Below are 23637 nucleotides of genomic sequence, written 5' to 3'. Positions count from 1 at the left end.
GAAATAAATTAAATAATGTTTACTGAAAGAATAAAATTTCTGGTCTGAATATAAGTTAACTAGCTGAAAAAGATGGGGAACTCTGTACTAACAGAAAGGAAACTGAAGGAAAATTTAAGTCGGAATTGACAGGATTCATGTAGCCATGATCGGACACCCTGCAGGATCGTAAATATTTGGGCACCGTATACAGGGTGTTACAAAAAGGTACATCCAAACTTTCAGGAAACATTCCTCACACACAAATAAAGAAAAGATGTTATGTGGACATGTGTCCTGAAACGCTTAATTTCCATGTTAGAGCTCATTTTAGTTTCGTCAGTATGTACTGTACTTCCTCGATTCACCGCCAGTTGGCCCAATTGAAGGAAGGTAATGTTGACTTCGGTGCTCGTGTTGACATGCAACTCATTGCTCTACAGTACTAGCATCAAGCACATCAGTACGTAGCATCAACAGGTTAGTGTTCATCACGAACGTGGTTTTGCAGTCAGTGCAATGTTTACAAATGTGGAGTTGGCAGATGCCCATTTGATGTATGGATTAGCACGGGGCAATAGCTGTGGAGCGGTACGTTTGTATCGAGACAGATTTCCAGAACGAAGGAGTCCCGACAGGAAGACGTTCGAAGCAATTGCTCGGCGTCTTAGGGAGCACGGAACATTCCAGCCTATGACTCGCGACTGGGGAAGACCTAGAACGACGAGGACACCTGCAATGGACGAGGCAATTCTTCGTGCAGTTGAAGATAACGCTAATGTCAGCGTCAGAGAAGTTGTTGCTGTACAAGGTAACGTTGACCACGTCACTGTATGGAGAGTGCTACGGGAGAACCAGTTGTTTCCGTACCATGTACAGCGTGTGCAGGCACTATCAGCAGCTGATTGGCCTCCACGGGTACACTTCTGCGAATGGTTCATCTAACAATGTGTCAATCCTCATTTCAGTGCAAATATTCTCTTTACGGATGAGGCTTCATTCCAACGTGATCAAATTGTAAATTTTCACAATCAACATGTGTGGGCTGACGAGAATCCGCACGCAATTGTGTAATCACGTCATCAACACAGATTTTCTGTGAACGTTTGGGCAGGCATTGTTGGTGATGTCTTGATTGGGCCCCATGTTCTTCCACCTATGCTCAATGGAGCACGTTATCATGATTTTATACGGGATACTCTACCTGTGCTGCTGGAACATGTACCTTCACAAGTACGACACAACATGTGGTTCGTGCACGATGGAGCTCCTGCACATTTCAGTCGAAGTGTTCGTACGCTTCTCAACAACAGATTCGGTGACCGATGGATTGGTAGAGGCGGACCAATTCCATGGCCTCCACGCTCTCCTGACCTCAACCCTCTTGAATTTCATTTATGGGGGCATTTGAAAGCTCTTGTCAACGCAACCCCGGTACCAAATGTAGAGACTCTTCGTGCTCGTATTGTGGACGGCTGTGATACAATACGCCATTCTCCAGGGCTGCATCAGCGCATCACGGATTCCATGCGACGGAGGGTGGATGCATGTATCCTCGCTAACGGAGGACATTTTGAACATTTCCTGTAACAAAGTGTTTGAAGTCACGCTGGTACGTTCTGTTGCTGTGTGTTTCCATTCCATGATTAATGTGATTTGAAGAGAAGTAATAAAATGAGCTCTAACATGGAAAGTAAGCGTTTCCGGACACATAACATATTTTCTTTCTTTGTGTGTGAGGAATGTTTCCTGAAAGTTTGGCCGTACCTTTTTGTAACACCCTGTATAAGCGCGATTATTATTCACTTGCGTAAGATTTTAACAGCTACATGTATTACCGATCAGTGGAGACATATACAAAACACAATGAAAACTAAAGAATTACATATTTTTACCCATGTTTTAAAAATAAATACCGAAAGGGCAGTACACAATGGTATAGCTGTTTACTTCTCTGCCCACAATTTCTCGACAGATTTGCAGTTCGGTTTTACGAACAGCCCTTCACTTGACTAGCTCATCTTGCGGGGGTTTCGGAGGTGGTTATTAAACACTTCTGTGATCTAACAAAACTTTAACCATCTGGTTCACCATGTGGTATTAAATAAATTAAGACACTGTGTAATAAGGGCTAAGGCATTAAACTGGTTTGGGTCTTGTACGGACATTAGGTTGTCTTATACGCTACTCTTCTCCTTCCTGGCTGAATACTAGTGTTGAAGATATTCCGGAAGCAGTTTATCTCCGTTGGCTCCAAAGGTGTTAACCCCCCCCCCTCCCCCCCCCCACCCCTTGCTTCACCCCCAGCGGGTTGGGCGGGTGGCAACTTCCAAATAGCCGGCCGCGGTGACCGTGCGGTTCTGGCGCTGCAGTCCGGAACCGCGGGACTGCTACGGTCGCAGGTTCGAATCCTGCCTCGGGCATGGGTGTGTGTGATGTCCTTAGGTTAGTTCGGTTTAAGTAGTTCTAAGTTCTAGGGGACTTATGACCTAAGATGTTGGGTCCCATAGTGCTCAGAGCCATTTTTGAACTTCCAAATCTGAAAGGGAAATATCCTATTCTTTGTTTTGGTTTAGTTTTATGATAGAATCAGATTCCACAGGGAGAAACTTAACTTTTGTAGGTAATTCTTTTTTCGTCGCATGACGTGTGGCTCTGAAATCGACAAAAAACAGAACTGAGTTCAAAATCGGTATTATATCGAGAAAAATGCATTTGATCAAACCAGACGTGTTCATGAAATGTAAAAAAAAGATTCTTTGAGGTTTGTCCTCTCACCTCTCAACTATTGGGTGCTTATTTGTAAGAATTATTTCGCGGTAAGCGCTCAAAAATGTCGCCGCCCACTTCGATGCTCATGGATTAATTCGACACAACTGACAAGTGTTTCTGATGTAATCATCTGACATGCATTGGTGATACGCTGAATCATGTTATTGTACGTTGTTGGCACTTCATTATAAACTTCAGTCTTCAAGTAAACCTACAAACAAGAGTCAGGCGAAGTAAGATCTAGGCAACTTCCCGTCTCCTCCGATCCACCGACGACTGGATACGCGACCTAATACTTCCCATGTTGCTACAGAATAATGTGCTGGTCAGCCATTATGGTGAAACCACGCAAGTCCAAGAGAAGGTCTGCAAGCAATACCGGAAGATCATCCCCCAAGAAAATTACATATGTATCACTATTTCAGGTGCCATCGATGAGGATGGATCAATAAGTTTGTCACCAAATATTCAACACCAAACATTTACATTCCATGGATGCTTTGATCCTTCTAAAATATGAGGCAAAATTGTTCTATGGAATGCCGAACTCCTCGTATAGCGCCTCGGATGACACGAAACGTCCTACCTACGGCAAATCGGTACCATCTGTAGTGTCTGGGTATAATTAGAAGTATTTAAAACAATAATACGTTAACTTGGTGTCAGCAAGAATCAGTACGTGTACGAAAAAGACAATTCTTTCGCTTCGAATCTTGATTTTTGTGAGGAGTATTGACTTTTGATAGTTTATTTCTGATCGTATAGAATACTGTTTTGTATTTCACGTAAGAATGAGTGGTTACAACGTGTGCTCAGTTAGAAAAGCTACGAAGCATCGTATCGAACGCGGCGTCGAAGCAGTATGTCGTTAAAGCGTCTAAAGAATAGCTATGAGGCTGAGCGCAGTTCTTAAAGAGTCGGCGCCTTGCTAAGAAACTCAAAGACAGTGGACAGGATTTTTATTTCAATTGCGGACTGAGCCAGGGGGTTATAAATTTTATTGTTGTTTTCTCTGTTATTTCTCAACACGTGAAATATAAAATGTGCAGTGCAGACATCACGTTGCAAGAACTAAGTCCTCGAGGCTTAGGGCTTTCACAGTAATTATTACTTGTGCAAACTGCCCAGAAGTAGCTGTTCCAAGTAGTGAGCTTATACGGAAGGCAAATGAAATCATCCGTCGAATCCTCCTAGAATGCGCCTGCTTGGAGTAAAACTAAACATAATTGTAAATTTTTGTGTGTTCGTGGAATGGCAACGATCGATATTTCGAATGATAAGCTAGTGGATGTGATTCCGATTATAGTGAAAAAAGTAAGAAAGGCAAGTCCTGGGTAGCAGATTAATGGTAAGAGCTTTCTAAAAGTTGATTTTTCTGGTTTATTCATGTCTGTAACATTTCAGAACTTCAAACGCGTATTTCTCGGAATATGATTTTTCAAATCAGCACGCAGCATAACTCAAACGCCCAAAACATTGTCAAGGAAACGCTTCTTTTAGGCCATTACAGTAATGTTACCCCTTAACCATTGTGGGTTTCCCACATTCCAATAGTGCATGTTGTGTCAATTAATTATACCATGGTCCCTGATGGTCCACACGACAGAGAACAGTACTCGAGAAAAGCAGATGGGGTGTCTCTCTATTTGTTTAAACGACTACTGGCAAAATGTTGTTCGGTTCTGGAAATTCCTGACGGAGGGAAATATGAAGCGGATTAAATTTTGTACGTTTCAAAATTCGGCAAACAGTAGTCTACTTCTCGATTCACGAACTAAACTGCCGAGCGCTAATGTGGAGGATGCTGATAACGCAATTACATTATTCTGTCTAGCAACTGTTTTTCGACGGTTCCATTTTCGTGTTTATACACTTCCGTCGGTGGAGAACTGTCAAATATGCCGACGGAAAGAAGCTGTGGATCGCACCCTGTTTGGAAAACGTTAAGTATGCAGGATTACAGCTTTATCGATCTTCCTACCACTTTCTCCATAAACAAAAACCGTTTCTGTTTTCTCTTCTGTCGCAATAGTCTGCTTTCCAAATGGCAACGCAGTAGGGTCATGAAGGAACGTATTTATCAAATGAGGGACGACGTGCATGCCATGCGATCATGTCAAATTATGAATAAACGAATGTTTCAAAACAACTATACGGAGGAAATTGCAAAACATTGAGTCGTTTGCGACGCATGTCTTTGATTATGTTTTACATCCAATGAATTTCTTCGAAATAATACTGTTTTGGAACTCACCTATGTTGTTAGTCGATTGCAGCCTCATCTATGACGCAACACCAAAAGTGTTCCGCATGAAAGTTACGTATTTTTTCCTGTAGATTCTGATTCTACAATAAAATACGATGTTCCTATTTAAGACGGAAATAATAATGATTTTTTAATTTAAGAATTAAGTATGGTTTGAGGCACTCGGAAGACTGAGGTCAGAGGCTCCAAATGTGGTGGCATGGAATCAATGAGGACCTGGAAACGTTCCTGGGAAGGTCACAATCAACAATGACAACTGGAGAACAGTGATGAACTCATTCCTGCCCATCGTCACCCGAAAAGTGTGCCATATCCTCCATGCCAGACCAATCGCCTGACGTGATGACACTGTAAGACGTCGTGGCCTCCTGACCTTCACTGCTTACATGTTCCGCCCTCACAACCATGTTCCGCACATCAAGACGCTTCATTCGAACCCAAACTCGATAAGATAAAGTCAATGTTGTATGAATTCATGTAAACGATATGCAATTGACAAATGAGCGCACTGTGGTTGAGATACTTGAGGCTGGCGTGCACACATACATTCCAGACACGACGGTCATAGAGGCTTTTAGTTTGGGAGAGAGGCCGCACAACGGGACGCCAGGCCCTTCAGAGGACGACCCAGCCCATATCGGCCAGTGACCGCCCGTAGCAGACAGCGTGGGCCCGAGTGGAAAGGGGGGAACAACCCCGTGTTCAGCTTAAAAGCAAATTCCGCTACATAGTGTGGGAGCGCCCAGCCTACACATTCTTTACACATAGCATGCAGTTTCAGAGATTTTCACAGGGAGACAGCAAACGCCAAACGTCAAAACTACAATCTTCCGGTTCAAATGGTTCAAATGGCTCTGAGCACTATGGGACTCAACTGCTGAGGTCATTAGTCCCCTAGAACTTAGAACTAGTTAAACCTAACTAACCTAAGGACATCACAAACATCCATGCCCGAGGCAGGATTCGAACCTGCGACCGTAGCGGTCTTGCGGTTCCAGACTGCAGCGCCTTTAACCGCACGGCCACTTCGGCCGGCCAATCTTCCGGATTGGTCGCCTTAAACGAAACGTCATTATGGAAGAGATCGAAAGACATACCCTTTCACGTCTGGTGTGGAGAGGCGCCGTTCCGTTGTCGCTCTTGGAGCGAGAACACGTAACGAGAGCGTGCGCGCTCGTACGTGTACTCGAAAGAGCGAGGAACAGGTCTCTCCTCAGTACTTCACTGGGAGAGCACCTCTGTCGAGAGCGAATTGAAGTGCTGCTCTATATTGAGTCCTTGCGATTAAGCGTTGTTCACTGTGTTGGCCGACATACTTATTATGCGGTTTGAACGGACAGAGTTATAGTTAAACGCCTGCGAGCGAATTTTGAGTGGCATCGCGGTGGACTGGTTATCTGACCGGTGTACCACGCCAATAGTTAGACTAGGGGCGAATAGGAATCCTTGACTTCATCAAGGCATAGGGAGAGTTTGATTGGCGAAGGTCAATCCAGATAGAACGAGAGTTATGTTTTTTGTCAGCAGCGAGCGGCGCAGACAGCAGTCATCGCAGCTTACAGTATTGTGCACTACAGCTATTGCGAGCCCCTTATTTCCTCCACAACAGTAGACTTAACTGCATATCACACGCGACAGCCGCGACCGTACCTAGCAACATTCTAAAGGATAATTATTCAAGTTGAGTAGGCGCGCCTCTGAGGCATTCTTCCAAGGCAACAAGCATCTTAAACTTTGTATAGAAATTTCATTAGCGAATCCTATCCTTGAAAGGTAACGTCACATTCCGAAAAGAAGCAGGATATAACTTACTCAATTCATAACTAAAAGTGTCATTGTGATTTCTCAAAATTTTTGCAAAATAAATAATAACTTTCGTTAGTTTCATGTTTTTCTGACACTAACTAGCACTACTCTAGTACTCAAGTATCCCACTAGTTACGTAAGAAATGTTGTGAATTTTTGTTTCATTTCCTTACAGCGGACGACTCCAGAAGATGTTTATTGCTGAAAGTTTTTCAGGCATTTCTCTTTAGAACGTTAGGAGCGTCTGTCTGACTTCTGTAGCATTGTGGGGGTGGAAATTGCATCTTGCAGGAGGCACAGGGTAAAGGGTACATCTCAGATTAATCCGTTGCGCAGAATAACAGATTAATCCGTCGCACATCAGAACACGTACAATTCACCACAGAAAGCCGCAGTGTGTGGCCGCGCGGTTTAAGGCGCCATGCCACGGATTGCGTGGGCCCTCCCACCGGACGTTCAAGTCCTCCCTCGACCATGGGTGTGTGTGTTGTTCCTAACATAAGTTTATTTAAGTAGTGTCTAAGTCTAGGGACTGATGACCTCAGCAGTTATTCCCTTTGGAATTCATACACACAATTCACCACGGAAAGTTTTCACGGAGGAAACTGGTGGACACCCGTGTCAGTTCTCTAGTTCGGAACCAACGCTGTGGACGATGCTGTACAGACCATTACGCCCTTTCACACAAAGGACTCTTAACACCGATTTGTTTTAATATCGGCCGGCCGCGGTGGTCTAGCCGTTCTAGGCGCTCAGTCCGGAACCGCGCGACTGCTACGGTCGCAGGTTCGAATCCTGCCTCGGGAATGGATGTGTGTAATGTCCTTAGGTTAGTTAGGTTTAAGTAGTTCTAAGTTGTAGGGGACTGATGACCACAGATGTTAAGTCCCATAGTGCTCAGAGCCATTTGAACCATTGTTTTAATATCGCATTGTCCAGTAACCTAGCGTCGCTACATGCGATCCTCTCCTAAACTCTTGTTCTCCACGCGTATCACTGTAGTACATGCACGGCCTGTACGAGCTGAAATATCACGGCGGGAAAAACTCTTTTCTCAGATACCAATTATAGTGCCCTGTTAGAATTCATTCAAATTCGCATATGGAAAACTTTGACGTCAACGAATTATATTATCACTTGCTTTCAGGTTTCCACTTAGTTTTACATCTTTGCGTCATGGTTTGCCATAAAACAGACTTTTTCGTTCACATACAAGAGGCCACCGTTGGAGGCACATGTATAAATTATTCTTTGAAATCTCAATCACTTATTGTGGGCACACTGTATTACATGTGCCTACATAACATATTTCTGGGTTTGTGAGAATCTGCTAAGGGTTAACTTAGGTGCTATTCACCAAAAAAAGTCGGCAAAATAATTTGTTCCAAAGGGGGCGCGACGGTTCGCGGCTCCTCCTGAAACAAATTATTTTGCCGACTCCCCCCCCCCCCTCCTCGTACATACATCAAAAAAGTTTTGCATCACCCCAGTTCCCAGAACTCCTGAAGACAGACGGATATTGTATCACAGGCACAGTCCCTTCGACTGGTCAGAGATGTCACTAAACCCGCCCAAAGATGTAAACAACCATGCGTGAGCAGAGCCTATTAGACGGATAGGGTTCGACAGCCGATCAGTTTCAGTCATTCCATCAGGAAGTACGTACACGGCTCGTGTTGTCTGTAGTTCAACCATGCCGAGACGGTCAGTACCGCGGTTCGATCGCGTCCGCATTGTTAATTTGTGCCAGGAAGGGCTCTCAACAAGTATCCAGGCACCTCGGAGTGAACCAAAGCGATGTTATTCGGACATGGAGGAGATACAGGGAGACAGGAACTGTCGATGACATGCCTTGCTCAGGCCGCCCAAGGGCTACTACTGCAGTGGATGACCGCTACCTACAGTTTATGGCTCGGAGGAACCCTGACAGCAACGCCTTCATGTTGAATAACGATTTTCGTGCAGCCACAGGACACCGTGTTATGACTAAAACTGTGTGCAATAGGCTGCATGGTGCGCAGCTTCACTCCCGACGTCCATGGCGATGTCCTGCTTTGCAACCACGACACCACGCAGCGCGGTACAGATGCTCCCAGCAACATGCCGAACGGACAGCTCAGGATTGGTATCACGTTCTCTTCACTGATGAGTGTCGTATATGCCTTCAGCCAGACAATCGTCGGAGACGTGTTTGGAGGCAACCTGGTCAGGCTGAACGCCTTAGACACACTGTCCCGCGAGTGCAGCAATGTGATGATTTGGTGGTTCCCTGCTGTTTTCGAGTGGCATTATGTGGGGTCGGCGTACGCCGCTGATGGTGGCATCCTCCGACCGATAGAGCAACGATATCGGCAGCATATTGGTGAGGCATTCGTCTTCATGGACGACAATTAGCGCCAGCATCGTGCACATCTTGTGAGTGACTTCCTTCAGGATAACATCGTTCAACTAGAGTGACCAGCATGTTCTCCAGACATTACCCCTATCGAATATGCCTGGGATAGATTGAAAAGGGCTGTTTATGGACGACGTGACCCACCAACCACTCTGAGGGATCTACGCCGAATCGCCGTTATGTGAACTTGTGGATAGTATACCACGACGAATACGGGCATGCATCAATGCAAGGGGACGTGCTACTGGGTATTAGAGATACTGGTGTGTACAGCAATCTGCACCACCACCTCTGATGGTCTCGCTGTATGGTAGTACAACATGCAATGCGTGGTTTTCATGAGCAATAAAAAGGGCGGAAATGATGTTTCTGTTGATCTCTATTCCAATTTTCTTTACAAGCTCCGGTACTATTGGAGCCGAGGTGATGCAAAACTTTTTTTTTATGTGTGTCCTTGGCCCAAAAACTGCCCATTGCATCTATTTACTTCAGTTAAGTTACGGCAGCAATAATAACGACAGGATTAGAGAGTGTCCTTGAAGTACATCTCAGTTAAAGATCTTTAAAAAAATTGTCATACATTTGTATCATTCAAACGAGGTGAACTTTAACGTTACAACGAGTTTATAAATAACCACGGCTGTATATGCAATTACTGAAACTGTACGGGTATGTGTGTTTCACTAAATATTTTTTTACAAATTATTTCACTAATTAGTCGGTTACAGTTTAACTGTTTCCATCTACATTGCTTTAATTCATTTAGAATGTTAATATTTGAAATATCTCGTCATGAAAATGGCGACAGAAAAATAGTCAATATTTAAATGCCAGTTTTAAAACTGTTACATTTAAACTGATCATCCAAAAAAGGAAATAAGTGAGTAGAATTAAACACGGTTCTAAATTGTGAAACTTCCTAACGCTTGCACGTTTAGTGTGATGCGTGTGCTTCAATTTGTGAAGAAAGCAGATCCATTTTTTGACCTATCTCTGAAACAGTAACTCGCAGATCTGCTTCCAGTTGCAGTCGTTACTAATACAGTATTTCGTCTTAATTAATGCAACACCGGAAAATGTTGACTCACTCAAGTACGTGGACGAGAAGAGTAACAACACATCGCCCGCAACTCGTGGTCGTGCGGTAGCGTTCTCGCTTCCCACGCCCGGGTTCCCGGGTTCGATTCCCGGCGGGGTCAGGAATTTTCTCTGCCTCGTGATGGCTGGGTGTTGTGTGCTGTCCTTAGGTTAGTTAGGTTTAAGTAGTTCTAAGTTCTAGGGGACTTATGACCACAGCAGTTGAGTCCCATAGTGCTCAGAGCCAGTAACAACACATCTACTGCCCTTCTTGCTAAACTGGAATGATCATTCAGAGATTACCACAGTTTTTTTCAAGAGATTTCGATTTAAGTTCATTTCGTAATGTTCTATCACTCGAGCGTTCTATTGGCTCCTAATGTTCTGCTGTTGGCAAGAGTCTGACTAGTGTTCTGTTATGATAGTATCGAACGGGTTGCGTATCCAATAGTAATCAGACGAAGGTTCTGGAAATTTATTATAGAATTGTTGACGGTTTTCGAGATGTACTACGCCAGTTCTATTAAACTTGCCCCCATCCAACTCATTTTCCTTCACGAAGTTGTTCAGGCAAAATAACATCACGCAGTTACCCTTCTCCATCTGTGTTTTTCGCATAAGGGCAGCCACTTTTTTCTTTTAAGAATGTTACTATTTCGGCCTTGAAGTGATGATAAGATCATTTAGTTTCTTGAAAATGTCGGCCAAGTGGTACAATATTAAAATCCTTCTTCGTCGAGAAAACAGACCCGTGAATATGCGACTCAACAGGAAAAGACGAAGTTCGTTTCAGATCTACAACGCGACGAAAAACATTATTACGGGACGACTAACGCACACTACGTGATCAAAAGTATCCTGACACCTGGCTGAAAATGACTTACAAGTTCGTGGCGCCCTCCATCGGAAATGCTGGAATTCAATATTGTGTTAGGGCACCCTTAGTCTTGATGGCAGCTTCCACTCTCGCAGGCATATGTTCAATCAGGTGCTGGAAGGTATCTTGGGGAATGGCAGCCCATTCTTCAAGGAGTAGGCCTATTGCACTGAGGAGAGGTATCGATGTTGTCGGTGAGGCCTGGCACGAAGTCGGCGTACCAAAACATCCCAAAGGTGTTCTATAGGATTCAGGTCAGGATTCTGTGCAGGCCCGTCCATTACAGGAATGTTAGTGTTGTGTAATCACTCTGCCACAGGCCGTGCATTATGAACAGGTGTTCGATCGTGTTGAACGATTCAATCGCCATCTCCGAATTGCTCTTCAACAGTGGGAAGCAAGAAGGTGCTTAAAACATCAGTGTAGGGCTGATACTGTGATAGTACCACGCAAACAAGGGGTGCAAGCCCCCTCCATGAAAAACACGACTACACGATAACACCACCAGCTCCGAATTTTACTGTTGGCGCTACACACGCTGGCAGATGACGTTCACCGGGCATTCGTCATACCCACACCCTGTCATCGGATCGCCACATTTTGTACCGTGCTTCGTCATTCCACAGAACGTTTTTCCACTGTTCAGTCGTCCAATGTTTACTCTCCTTAGACCAAGCGAGGCGTCGTTTGGCATTTACCGGCGTGTTGTGTGGCTTATGAGCAGCCGTTCGACCACGAAATCCAAGTTTTCTCACCTCCCGCCTAAATTTCATAGTGCTTGCAGTGGATCCTGATGCAGCTTGGAATTCCTGTGTGATGGTCTGGATAGATGTTTGCCTATTACACGTTACGACCCTCTTCAACTGTCGGCGGTCTCTGTCAGTCAACAGACGAGGGCGGCCTGTACGCGTCCCTTCATTTTTGCAATTCACTATCACATCGGAAACAGTGGACCTAGGGATCTTAAGAAGTGTGGAAATCTCGCGTACAGAGTATGACACAAGCGACACCCAATCACCTGACCACGTTCGAAGTCCGTGAGTACCGCGGAGAGCCCCAATCTGCACTCTCACCATGTCTAATGACTACTGAAGTCGCTGATACGGAGTACCTGGCAGTAAGTGGCAGCACAATGTACCTAATATGAAGAACGTATGTTTTGGGGGGTGTCCGGATACTTTTGATCACATAGTTTATCTCCGTGTGCAATAGAAGCGAATCATGGTATAGGCCAGCTGCTCCCCAAGAACGGACAATAGCCTAATGTTTAAAGCCCGTGCTTTCGCAAAATGTTCAACACTGACTACATCGTTCAGCGCTTCACTGAATTTCGATTGTACTATTTTATAAGCCATTGTGTGAATTTTACAGAAGGAGAAACAGCACACATTATATTGAACCTCGCATCCGTGTTTGTAACAACACAATTTTTGCATGACATACTGTCAACAATTAAGGAATTCGCCTGTAGTCCTCCCTTCCAAAACTTTATAAAGTCCTCACATATTTCATTTTCATAACACTAGCGTACAGAAGCGAGATGCGAAAGATTTCCGATGTCGATACTGTCATCAAGTTGCAGGGCGAATTTCGGGCCATCATGAAGACGTGGTAACAATTAATTCGTCATGTTGGCGACTCTTGCATCAATACAACCACATATCATCTGAGAGTGGTATCGACTTCAGACTCTCACCAAACCTTTCTCCATCGATTTTGACAGCTGGGGGAAGAAGTACTTTCTCACCAATAAAGCGTAGTGATTTGGATTTTGCAATTAAGTTGGTTGGTTGGTTTTGGGGGAGGAGACCAGGCAGCGAGGTCATCGGTCTCATCGGATTAGGGACGGATGGGGAAGGAAGTCGGCCGTGCCCTTTGAAAGGAACCATCCCGACATTTGCCTGGAGTGATTTAGGGAAATCACGGAAAACCTAAATCAGGATGGCCGGACACGGGATTGAACCGTCCTCCCGAATGCGAGTCCAGTGTATTAACCACTGCGCCACCTCGGTCGGTGCAATTAAGTAGGGCACATCTTAGGAACTCATACGTCTTTTGAAGAATGTGACGTTTCTTTTTTATTTGTTAATTATGACGCTCAAAACTTTCTGTGGGTGTACTTGCATGGTTGGGATGTTTTGTCTGGATGTATCTTTTCAAGCTATCGTTGTCTAAAATAAAAACCATTTCGTGGTCTTCCTCGTTAGTCAAAAGAATGCTGGAAATGCCTAATGTCAGATAATCAACTTGATAGTTTACGCACTTGGTTTTCAGTTTAGAACTAACATTGCTGATAGACCAGAGCAAGACGTGTAAGAAGAATGTACTTCGATTAAATTCGAATCTTTTTCCTTATGAGAACTGCGTGCTTTTGGAGAAGAGAGGGTCAGTGAATCACTACCATGGGATCTCTTGTTCTCACGGAGAATGTGTCACTTATCCTTGGGAATGGCGGAACATGTAACGCTTCAGATCCGGTTAACTAGTTCCACTGAACACGCACTTTAATTCGACTTCTAGTTAACTTACTACCTATGAACTGATTTCGGAAGCCTGTCTCAAATCGAGTGTTGTAGAATTTTAGAACATGTTTTTTGCTCGCGTATCATGTCGTTTCTGGAAACCCAGAATCTACTCTGTAGGAATCAACATGGATTCCGGAAACAGCGATCGTATGAGACCCAACTCGCTTTGTTTGTTCATGAGACCCTGAAAATATTAGATACAGGCTCCCAGATGCCATTTTCCTCGACTTCCGGAAGGCGTTCGATACAGTTCCGCACTGTCGCCTGATAAACAAAGTAAGAGCCTACGGAATATCAGACCAGCTGTGTGGCTGGGTTGAAGAGTTTTTAGCAAACAGAACACAGCATGTTGTTCTCAACGGAGAGACGTCTACAGACGTTAAAGTAACCTCTGGCATGCCACAGGGGAGTGTTATGGGACCATTGCTTTTCACAATATATATAAATGACCTAGTAGATAGTGTCGGAAGTTCCATGTGGCTTTTCGCAGATGATGCTGTAGTATATAGAGAAGTTGCAGCATTAGAAAATTGTAGCGAAATGCAGGAAGATCTGCAGCGGATAGGCACTTGGTGCAGGGAGTGGCAACTAACACTTAACATAGACAAATGTAAAGTATTGCGAATACGTAGAAAGAAGGATCCTTTATTGTATGATTATATGATAGCGGAACAAACACTGGTAGAAGTTACTTCTGTAAAATATCTTGGAGTGTGCGTGCGGAACGATTTGAAGTGGAATGATCATATAAAATTAATTGTTCGTAAGACGGGTGGGTACCAGGTTGAGATTCATTGGGAGAGTCCTTAGAAAATGTAGTCCATCAACAAAGGAGGTGGCTTACAAAACACTCGTTCCACCTATACTTGAGTATTGCTCATCAGTGTGGGAACCGTACCAGATCGGGTTGACGGAGGAGATAGAGAAGATTCAAAGAAGAGCGGCGCGTTTCGTCACAGGGTTATTTGGTAAGCGTGATAGCGTTACGGAGATGTTTAGCAAACTCAAGTGACAGACTCTGCATCGCGGTGTAGCTTGCTGTCCAGGTTTCGAGAGGGTGCGTTTCTGGACGAGGTATCGAATATATTGCTTCCCCCTACTTATATCTCGCGAGGAGATCAAGAATGTAAAATTAGAGAGATTCGAGCGCGCACGGAGGCTTTCTGGTAGTCGTTCTTCCCGCGAACCATACGCGACAAGAACAGGAAAGGGAGGTAATGACAGTGGCACTTAAAGTGCCCTCCGCCACACACCGTTGGGTGGCTTGCGGAGTATAAATGTAGATGTAGATGTTAGTCGCAGTGGCTGTGATTAACAATCCATCATTGTAGTCAACGTTGCAAGGAAGTAGCGGTCACATTGTCAAATGGCTTATTGTCATTAGTGGTTGTTATTTGCTTGGTAAGTAGCCCATGAGGGTAATCGGTGACAGTTTTTCAGTTTTGCTGCTGACAGCATCTAGTGGTCAGTTCTTGTGACATAAGCCAGCAAATTAGAGACGTGGGAGCTTCTTAACTTGGTTAATAGAAATGAGAACCTGACGCTAGCAATATTTGTTCACCAGAGGCCTTTTTCTTGCATAATATGAAACGCAAATATTTCAGTAATAGGAGGTACTACTCGACCTCTATATTATTCTCTGCGCCCCGGTCTTTTTATTTACTTTTATTTTGTTGTAGTCATCAGTCTTCTGGGTGGTTCATGGTGTGGGTTCCTGTAGTCATGTCCTAGTTCATGAACCACGGGCAACGTATGAGTGGCCAAGTAAGTGGTCCAGACAGTCGGGATACCAGTTACTTTGGAATAAGGCTGGGCATCTCGGACGTATTCTGAGTCGTGGTCACCTTTGTGCTCATACGGCAAAGACTACCAAATCCACCGGTTAGTCCCTCAGCCGTTAGGGGTAAAACCCAATGGGACTTGGGGCAAGTAAGGCTAGCAACCTGCTTCCCTGGTACTTTAAATATGATGCTGGCAACAATCAGAGCAAAATGCCTCGGACCTTTGGAGGTGACGGAGTCCCACCTCTAACTGACAAACCAGGGACTCGTAAGATACGACTTGGCAAACAAATGGTAATGAGATGGGGAGCTATTAATATCAATGGGGGCTACTCTGGGAAGAAGGTAGAGCTGGCAGAGGCTGCTAGTAAGATGGGGCTGGACGTTTTAGCTGTTAGTGACATTCGGATAAGGGGTGAGAAAGAAGAGGAAGTGGGAGAATACAAGGTCTACTTGTCAGGAGTCAAAGCAGGAATAGCACAATGGGGTGTAGGGCTTTACATCAGGAAAGGAATGGAACCCAGCGTAGTTGCAATAAGGTATGTAAACGAACGACTTATGTGGATAGATTTGACAGTGTCTAGCAAGAAAATTAGGATTGTGTCAGTATATTCGCATTGTGAAGGGACTGATCAAGATAAGACGGATAGTTTTTATGAGGCACTCAGTGATGTAGTTGTTAGAGTAAAGGACAAGGACAGTGTTCTGCTCATGGGTGATTTTAACGCCAGGATTGGAAATCGAACAGAAGGGTATGAAAAGGTTATGGGTAAATTTGGAGAGGATATGGAGGCCAACAGGAACGGGAAGCAACTCTTGGATTTCTGTGCCAGTATGGGCTTAGTAATCACAAACTCCTTTTTTAAACATAAGAACATTCACCGGTATACTTGGGAAAGCAGGGGAACCAGATCTGTCATTGACTATATAATAACAGATCAGGAATTCAGGAAGGCTGTGAGGGACACACGTGTATTCAGGGTATTCTTTGATGACACTGATCATTATTTAATCTGTAGTGAAATTGGGATTGTGAGGCCGAAAGTGCAGGAGGTCAGGTCCATATGTAGGAGGATAAGAGTGGAGAAACTTCAGGATAAGGAAATCAGGCACAAGTACATAACAGCGATCTCAGAAAGGTACCAGTTAGTTGAATGTAGTCAATTACAGTCATTGGAAAAGGAATGGACAAGGTACAGGGACACAGTACTAGAAGTGGCTAAAGAATGTCTTGGAACAGTAGTGTGTAAAAGTAGGAGGAAGCAAACAGCTTGGTGGAATGACACAGTCAAGGCAGCCTGTAAAAGGAAAAAGAAGGCGTATCAAAAATGGCTACATACTAGAACTCAGGTAGACAGAGAAAGTTATGTTGAAGAAAGAAACAAAGCCAAACAGATAATTGCAGCATCCAAGAAGAAATCTTGGGAAGACTTTGGAAACAGGTTGGAGACATTGGGTCAAGCTGCTGGAAAACCATTCTGGAGTGTAATTAGCAGTCTTCAAAAGGGAGGTAAGAAGGAAATGACAAGTATTTTGGACAGGTCAGGAAAACTGCTGGTGAATCCTGTGGATGCCTTGGGCAGATGGAGGGAATATTTTGAAGAGTTGCTCAATGTAGGTGAAAATACGATCAGTAATGTTTCAGATTTCGAGGTAGAATGGGATAGGAATGATGATGGAAATAGGATCACGTTTGAGGAAGTGGAGAAAATGGTCAATAGATTGCAGTGCAATAAAGCAGCTGGGGTGGATGAAATTAAGTCGGAACTCGTCAAATACAGTGGAATGTCAGGTCTTAAATGGCTACACAGATCTCTTTAATCAGCGTTGTGGGTAAAATCTTCTCAGGTATTGTTGAAAGGAAAGTGCGAGTATTGGTTGAGGAGCAATTGGATGAAAATCAGTGTGGTTTACGCCTCTTAGAGGTTGTCAGGACCAGATCTTTAGCTTAAGACAAATAATAGAGAAGTGTTATGAGTGGAACAGGGAATTGTATCTATGCTTTATAGATCTAGAAAAGGCATATGACCGGGTTCCTAGGAGGAAGTTATTGTCTGTTCTACGAGATTATGGAATAGGAGGCAAACTTTTGCAAGCAATTAAAGGTCTTTACATGGATAGTCAGGCAGCAGTTAGAGTTGACGGTAAATTGAGTTCATGGTTCAGAGTAGTTTCAGGGGTAAGACAAGGCTGCAAGCTGTCTCCACTGTTGTTCATATTATTTATGGATCATATGTTGAAAACAATAGACTGGCTGGGTGAGATTAAGATATGTGAACACAAAATAAGCAGTCTTGCATATGCGGATGACTTAGTTGTGATGGCAGATTCGATTGAAAGTTTGCAGAGTAATATTTCAGAGCTAGATCAGAAATGTAAGGACTATGGTATGAAGATTAGCATCTCCAAAACGAAAGTAATGTCAGTGGGAAAGAAATATAAACGGATTGAGTGCCAAATAGGAGGAACAAAGTTAGAACAGGTGGACGGTTTCAAGTACTTAGGATGCATATTCTCACAGGATGGCAACATAGTGAAAGAACTGGAAGCGAGGTGTAGCAAGGCTAATGCAGTGAGCGCTCAGCTACGATCTACTCTCTTCTGCAAGAAGGAAGTCAGTACCAAGACTAAGTTATCTGTGCACCGTTCAATCTTTCGACCAACTTTGTTGTATGGGAGCGAAAGCTGGGTGGATTCAGGTTACCTTATCAATAAGGTTGAGGTTACGGATATGAAAGTAGCTAGGATGATTGCAGGTACTAGTAGATGGGAACAATGGCAGGAGGGTGTCCACAATGAGGAAATCAAAGAAAAACTGGGAATGAACTCTATAGATGTAGCAGTCAGGGCGAACAGGCTTAGATGGTGGGGTCATGTTACACGCATGGGAGAAGCAAGGTTACCCAAGAGACTCATGGGTTCAGCAGTAGAGGGTAGGAGGAGTCGGGGCAGACCAAGGAGAAGGTACCTGGATTCGGTTAAGAATGATTTTGAAGTAATAGGTTTAACATCAGAAGAGGCACCAATGTTAGCATTGAATAGGGGATCATGGAGGAATTTTATAAGGGGGGCTATGCTCCAGACTGAACGCTGAAAGGCACAATCAGTCTTAAATGATGATGATGATGATGATGATGATGATCAGTCTTCTGGCTGGTTTGAGCGGATCGCCTTGAATTCCTCTCCTGGACCAACCTTTTCCTCTCAGCGTAGCACCTGCGACCTACGTCCTCAATTATTTACTGTATATATTCCAATCCCTGTCTCCCTGGGTAGATTTTACCCTCCACAGCTCCCTCTGATAAGATAGAAGTAACTCTTCGATATCTTAACCAGATGTCCTGAGGCGTAGCGCCGTATAACGATCCTGCCTTGGAGGCAGTTAAGTGGGAGATGTGACTCAGAGCTGGATAGTGACAGATGGTGACGCGAGACTGGATGCGCACGTAGTTTATGTATCAGCCGATAGAGGACTATATTGGATAGGAGGGGGGGGCTGTGATTTTAGTTTCGATTGTGCCCACTAGAGTGCACTACAGTAATAGCATGTTTTTCATAAACTATTCTAGTTTTCATAAAGTGTTATTATGTCTTTTTGTCTATGTAAAATGCTATAAATGTGTTTTAGCAGTATGAATGGTGCGTGAGTGTGGATTAATGTTAATATGAAGATAATTGTTTATCGAGTTATGTGGTAGGATCTAGTGTGGGAACATTTCGAAGAAGTATGGATATGAACAAAGGGGATTTTTGTAGAATAGATTTGTAAAGTAAGTTTATGGTAAAGGGAAAGTTAATTCATGTATAAATAACAATAGTAAATAACTTTATACGTAAGCAAAACTTCAGCATATTAGATAATTACGTCGGTAAAAAGGTGCAGTCGTTAGGTTTACTATTTTGCCATTGGTTATTGATGAAAAGCGCGGACTGACGCGGGAGAATGTTGTTTTGCTATTGGCTGTTGAGTAAACTGACCAATGGTAAAGCAATATTCTTCGCGCGCTTTTCTCTGCTGGTAGAGAAGACTTAGAGTATTCGACAGAGGAGTCGAAGCCTAGCCTTGAAACAGATCGGACGTGTGTAGTAGTAGTTCCGATGGAAATGATAAGTTGCCGGATCTAGCAGTGTTTCATACATCAAAAGTGTTGGAAAGTGACGGCATGATTATTCCGATGTGTGTGTAGAAATTTCGGAATTTTTAAGTGAATTTTGTGACGAGAAAAGACATATATTCCGCGTGGCGTATTGAGCAGGTCGGTGGCTATAAACTGCATTTGGTACCGACAGACTTAATATTTGGCGAGCATTCTCAATCAGTATTTTTGTAGCTATTGCGTTTTCGGGAAATCCAACACCATAAACTTGCTAACGTGAATCAAAGGGATTATGAGTGACTGTGTTAAGACTAGTACGGGCTTGGCAGTGATACTTGTTCACCTAAGTTTCAGAATATATTAATTGAGGACAAAATTTCCAAACTTCCATTTGTGTGAAAACTTTCTCCCGAAACGTAGATTAGTGACTTAAATTGCAACCTATTTCACGTCGAGGTACAGTAGGTTTCACTCGGCTTTCCTACTGATGATCTGCTGAGACAATGTTCACGGGTAGGTGCAGGTCCGTCGTAAAGGGACGGAAAGAACCGCACCGCCGCAGTCCTATCATGCTGTCCTTTCTTCTTGTCAGTGTTTTCCACATATTCCTTTCGTCGCTGCTTCTGCAGAGAGCCTCCTCATTCCTTACCTTAGAAGTCCACCTAATTTTCAACATTCTTATGTAGCATCGCATCTCAGTGCTTCGATTCTCTCCTGTTCCGGTTTCCCCACAGTCCATGTCTGAATAACATACAACGCTGTGTACCAAAAGTACATTCTCAGAAATTTCTTACTCAAATTAAGTCCTGTGTTTGATACTAGCAAACTTCTCTTGGCCAGGAATATCCTTTTTGCCAGTGCTGGTCTGCTTTTTATGTCCTTCTCACTCAGTCCGTCGTGGATTATTTTGCTCTAGGGAGGAATTCCTGAACTTCATCTACTTCGTGATCAGCAATCCTGATGTTAAATTCCTCGCTGTTCTCATTTCTGCTGCAGCTCATTACTTTTGTCTTTCTTTGTGATTTAAACAACCTACCATTTGTTAACTGGCTCTGGTAGCGGTCGTCACAATGTTATTAGGCTATCTGACCTCGATAACCTCTTTAATTCTTCCCTTGAACGTTGCTGGTTATTTCGATAGTACGCAAGCATCATTGACGTTCATCAGTCATTCATTCACATTCTTTAAATGTGCTGCATTTCTTCATCGACAGATCAGTTTTCGGCGATACGTACCGCATCAATCCAAAAAAGTTCAGATACTGAATTAATAGAAAATGAAGAATAGTTAATACGGCACTTTTAATCATTGGCGTGTTCTACATAGTCTCTCCCCACTTGATTACAACGACCAGAACATTCATACAACGGTATAAAACTGTCAAAAAGGCCTTGTTTGGGATGTTGTTCAACTCACATGTCACACTGACTTGAATGTCAGTTAAGTTGTGGAGTTAACGAGCATTTCGCTCTCATTTAAGTATATGGCCGAAAGAGTCAGCCTTCACGAATTGTGAAACGAACCCTGTCATCCAGGACCGGATGCAGATTCACCGCGAGATGGGGAAACTCACAGGCGTCTATTTTCTATTGATGCCTAAGTGCTGTAGTGGGCGAGTGAGACAGACGAGAACCTATGGCATAGGGAAACCCTAAAGAAGCCATTTGTGGCCGAGAAGACGTATGAGTGTTAAATATGGCGGACCTAAGATCGGCCTTAAAGGGAAACATTTATGGAAACTATTTAATTCTGTAGTAATTCAGGGAATCAAGCCACAGTAATTTTAATCTGCCATCCTCCATAAATTTTCATGGTGACCCCAATAAAACTTGAATATTCATCGTATCTATAATAGTTTAGAATTTACTTTTAAAGTGAAATTAACAAGAAGAGCATTATTAAACTGACAAATGTTGTAAATATCAAATATGTAACTTAATTTGTTTAAAAGATACAGTAGATTTAAATTATCTGTATTTACAGTTAAGGATCAGATCATCATTCCCTCCACACTGAACACATTGAACGATGACAGCATGACACCTTATTGAATCATTAGGTAATAGAATAATTGTTGTAAAGTTTAGTGCGTAATAGTTACTTTTGTTCTTTATTTATTTATCAGAAAGCACATTGGTGCAAGGCTACTGGCCGTGGCAGTCAGAGCTAAGAAGGAAATTATATTGGTTTTATGTAAAAAAATTTAACGTTTGTTATGTAATGGATATTATTGTTACTTTATTTAGAACGTGAAAGTGGTCACGCTTTGATTATTTAAATATATAAAAATGTAAATTAATGTAGAATAAGCTGTAGCCAATCAGACAGACGGCTTCAGGAAAGGGAACTGTCCTAGTTAGTTGAGTGAGGATGTTCGTCGCGAGGGAAAACGCGGCCGGAGACGGATAGATAGGGACAGTTCTGGTGCAGGCACCAAGGAGGACAGTTCGGCTAGAGACACCAAATGGCACAGTGCTGGTAGAGACGCGAAAGCGGACGGTCGGTCTTCAGGCAGCTAGGAAGTGAAACGACTTAGAAAATTTCGCGTTGTGTGGTATCGGGGACTTAAGCCTCTGAGAGGTGAGCAGCAGCGCGTCTGGTGTGAACTCTAACTTTTCGCAAAGCTAACGAGGTTGATTGTTGAACTTTTAATTCACGATGAGATTGTGAATGTTCGAACTGTGTCAAATGGATAAGCGCTCGAGTGTAACAGTAACTCTAAATACGACCACTTTCGCTATTAGTTTGCTTTACGAATGAACATTAATCTAAACAAAATCGCAACTGTGTGGCCCACATCATTTATAGGTCGTTAATTTAGTTCCCGATATTATTATTACTGTTATATGGTATGTTAACATTGTATTTCGCAAACTTGCCATCATCCAGACAATTTAACCAAAGTGTCACAAGTGTCTAACTTAGGGCGTGTAATGCGACACGTGCGGTTCAACTCCTAGACGAGTCTGAGCCAAGACATTTCGACGAAGAGAAACCGCATATGAGCCCGAACGTCTTTGGGATGTTAGCTCGCAGTTGTCAAAGCTTTGACCCTCCATGTGAATTTCCCCATTCGTCTTGTGGTAGGTTCGATTGATAATACCAAGTCTTGTCTCTCGTGATAATTCTTCCAAGAAAAGTATTGTCCACATTTTCCATTTCAGTGAAGTCGCGGCAGGTGTCCATGCGTCGTTGGTTTTGTTCAGGAGGCAAGGCTTGCGATACAAACTTTGCACTCTCTCATCTGTTCTTCGAAACATTCTGGACAATATCTGCCAACGCTCGATTTAGAGATGTCGCTCCACTGCTATTTGTTACACAACAACATTGCCTGACTACTGTCACAAGTACATTACTTAAGTGTTGCTCACAACTGACTTTTGGACTGCACATCTGTTGTTTACAGTTGTTAGTTTATGCCGCCACTCAAGTTACTGCCTTGATGTCGCTTATACACTAGAAATGAGACCAGTTCGGAACATTTTGGGCGGACATTGTATGCTTAACGCTCGGCCTGGTTGTTGTAATTAAAGTGCACCACAGCCGCAACTCAGTTCACACACACGATTGTTGATCGATGAAGTCCCTCATGGTACGCAAAAGTTATATTAATTTTTTTTTCGCTATAAAATATCACCTTTTTGTCCATTCATAATATGATATCCTACTGCTAAGTCACACAAATAAGCACGATTACATTCGTTCACTCATCCGTGTTGCCGCTCGCATTCCTCCTGTCTGACGTACACTAATTTGTTCTAGTATGGAATGTTGTTCATAGGTGCAACAGCTCTAGCTTCCTCGTGATTGTATCACAATCTGACGCACCCTTATGACCAACAATTTACGTACGATATTCCTATCGAGCGAGGTGTCGCAGTGGTTAGCAGACAGGACTCGCATTCGGGAGGACGAGGATTCAAACCCGCGTCCGGCCATCCTGATTTAGGTTTTCCGGAATTTCCCTACATTGATTAAGGAAAAAGCCGGTATGGTTTCTTTGATAGGACACTGCCGACTTCCTTCCCAATTTTTCCCTAAACCGAAGGGACCGATGACCT

The 23637-nt window shown here is 43.5% G+C and overlaps 1 protein-coding gene across 3 annotated transcripts in view; it reads right to left on the bottom strand.

The window, feature by feature from the left end:
* LOC126251800 (juvenile hormone esterase-like) overlaps window positions 1-23637 on the bottom strand; it is a 362809-nt gene that overhangs the window by 22574 nt on the left and 316598 nt on the right. The gene's annotated exons all lie outside the window — the stretch shown is intronic.

The sequence above is a fragment of the Schistocerca nitens genome, chromosome 4 (genome assembly GCF_023898315.1).
Source record: "Schistocerca nitens isolate TAMUIC-IGC-003100 chromosome 4, iqSchNite1.1, whole genome shotgun sequence".
NCBI classification, from domain to species: domain Eukaryota; kingdom Metazoa; phylum Arthropoda; class Insecta; order Orthoptera; family Acrididae; genus Schistocerca; species Schistocerca nitens.
Note: the sequence above shows the minus strand (reverse complement) of the source record. Positions and strands in the feature narration are given on the sequence as shown.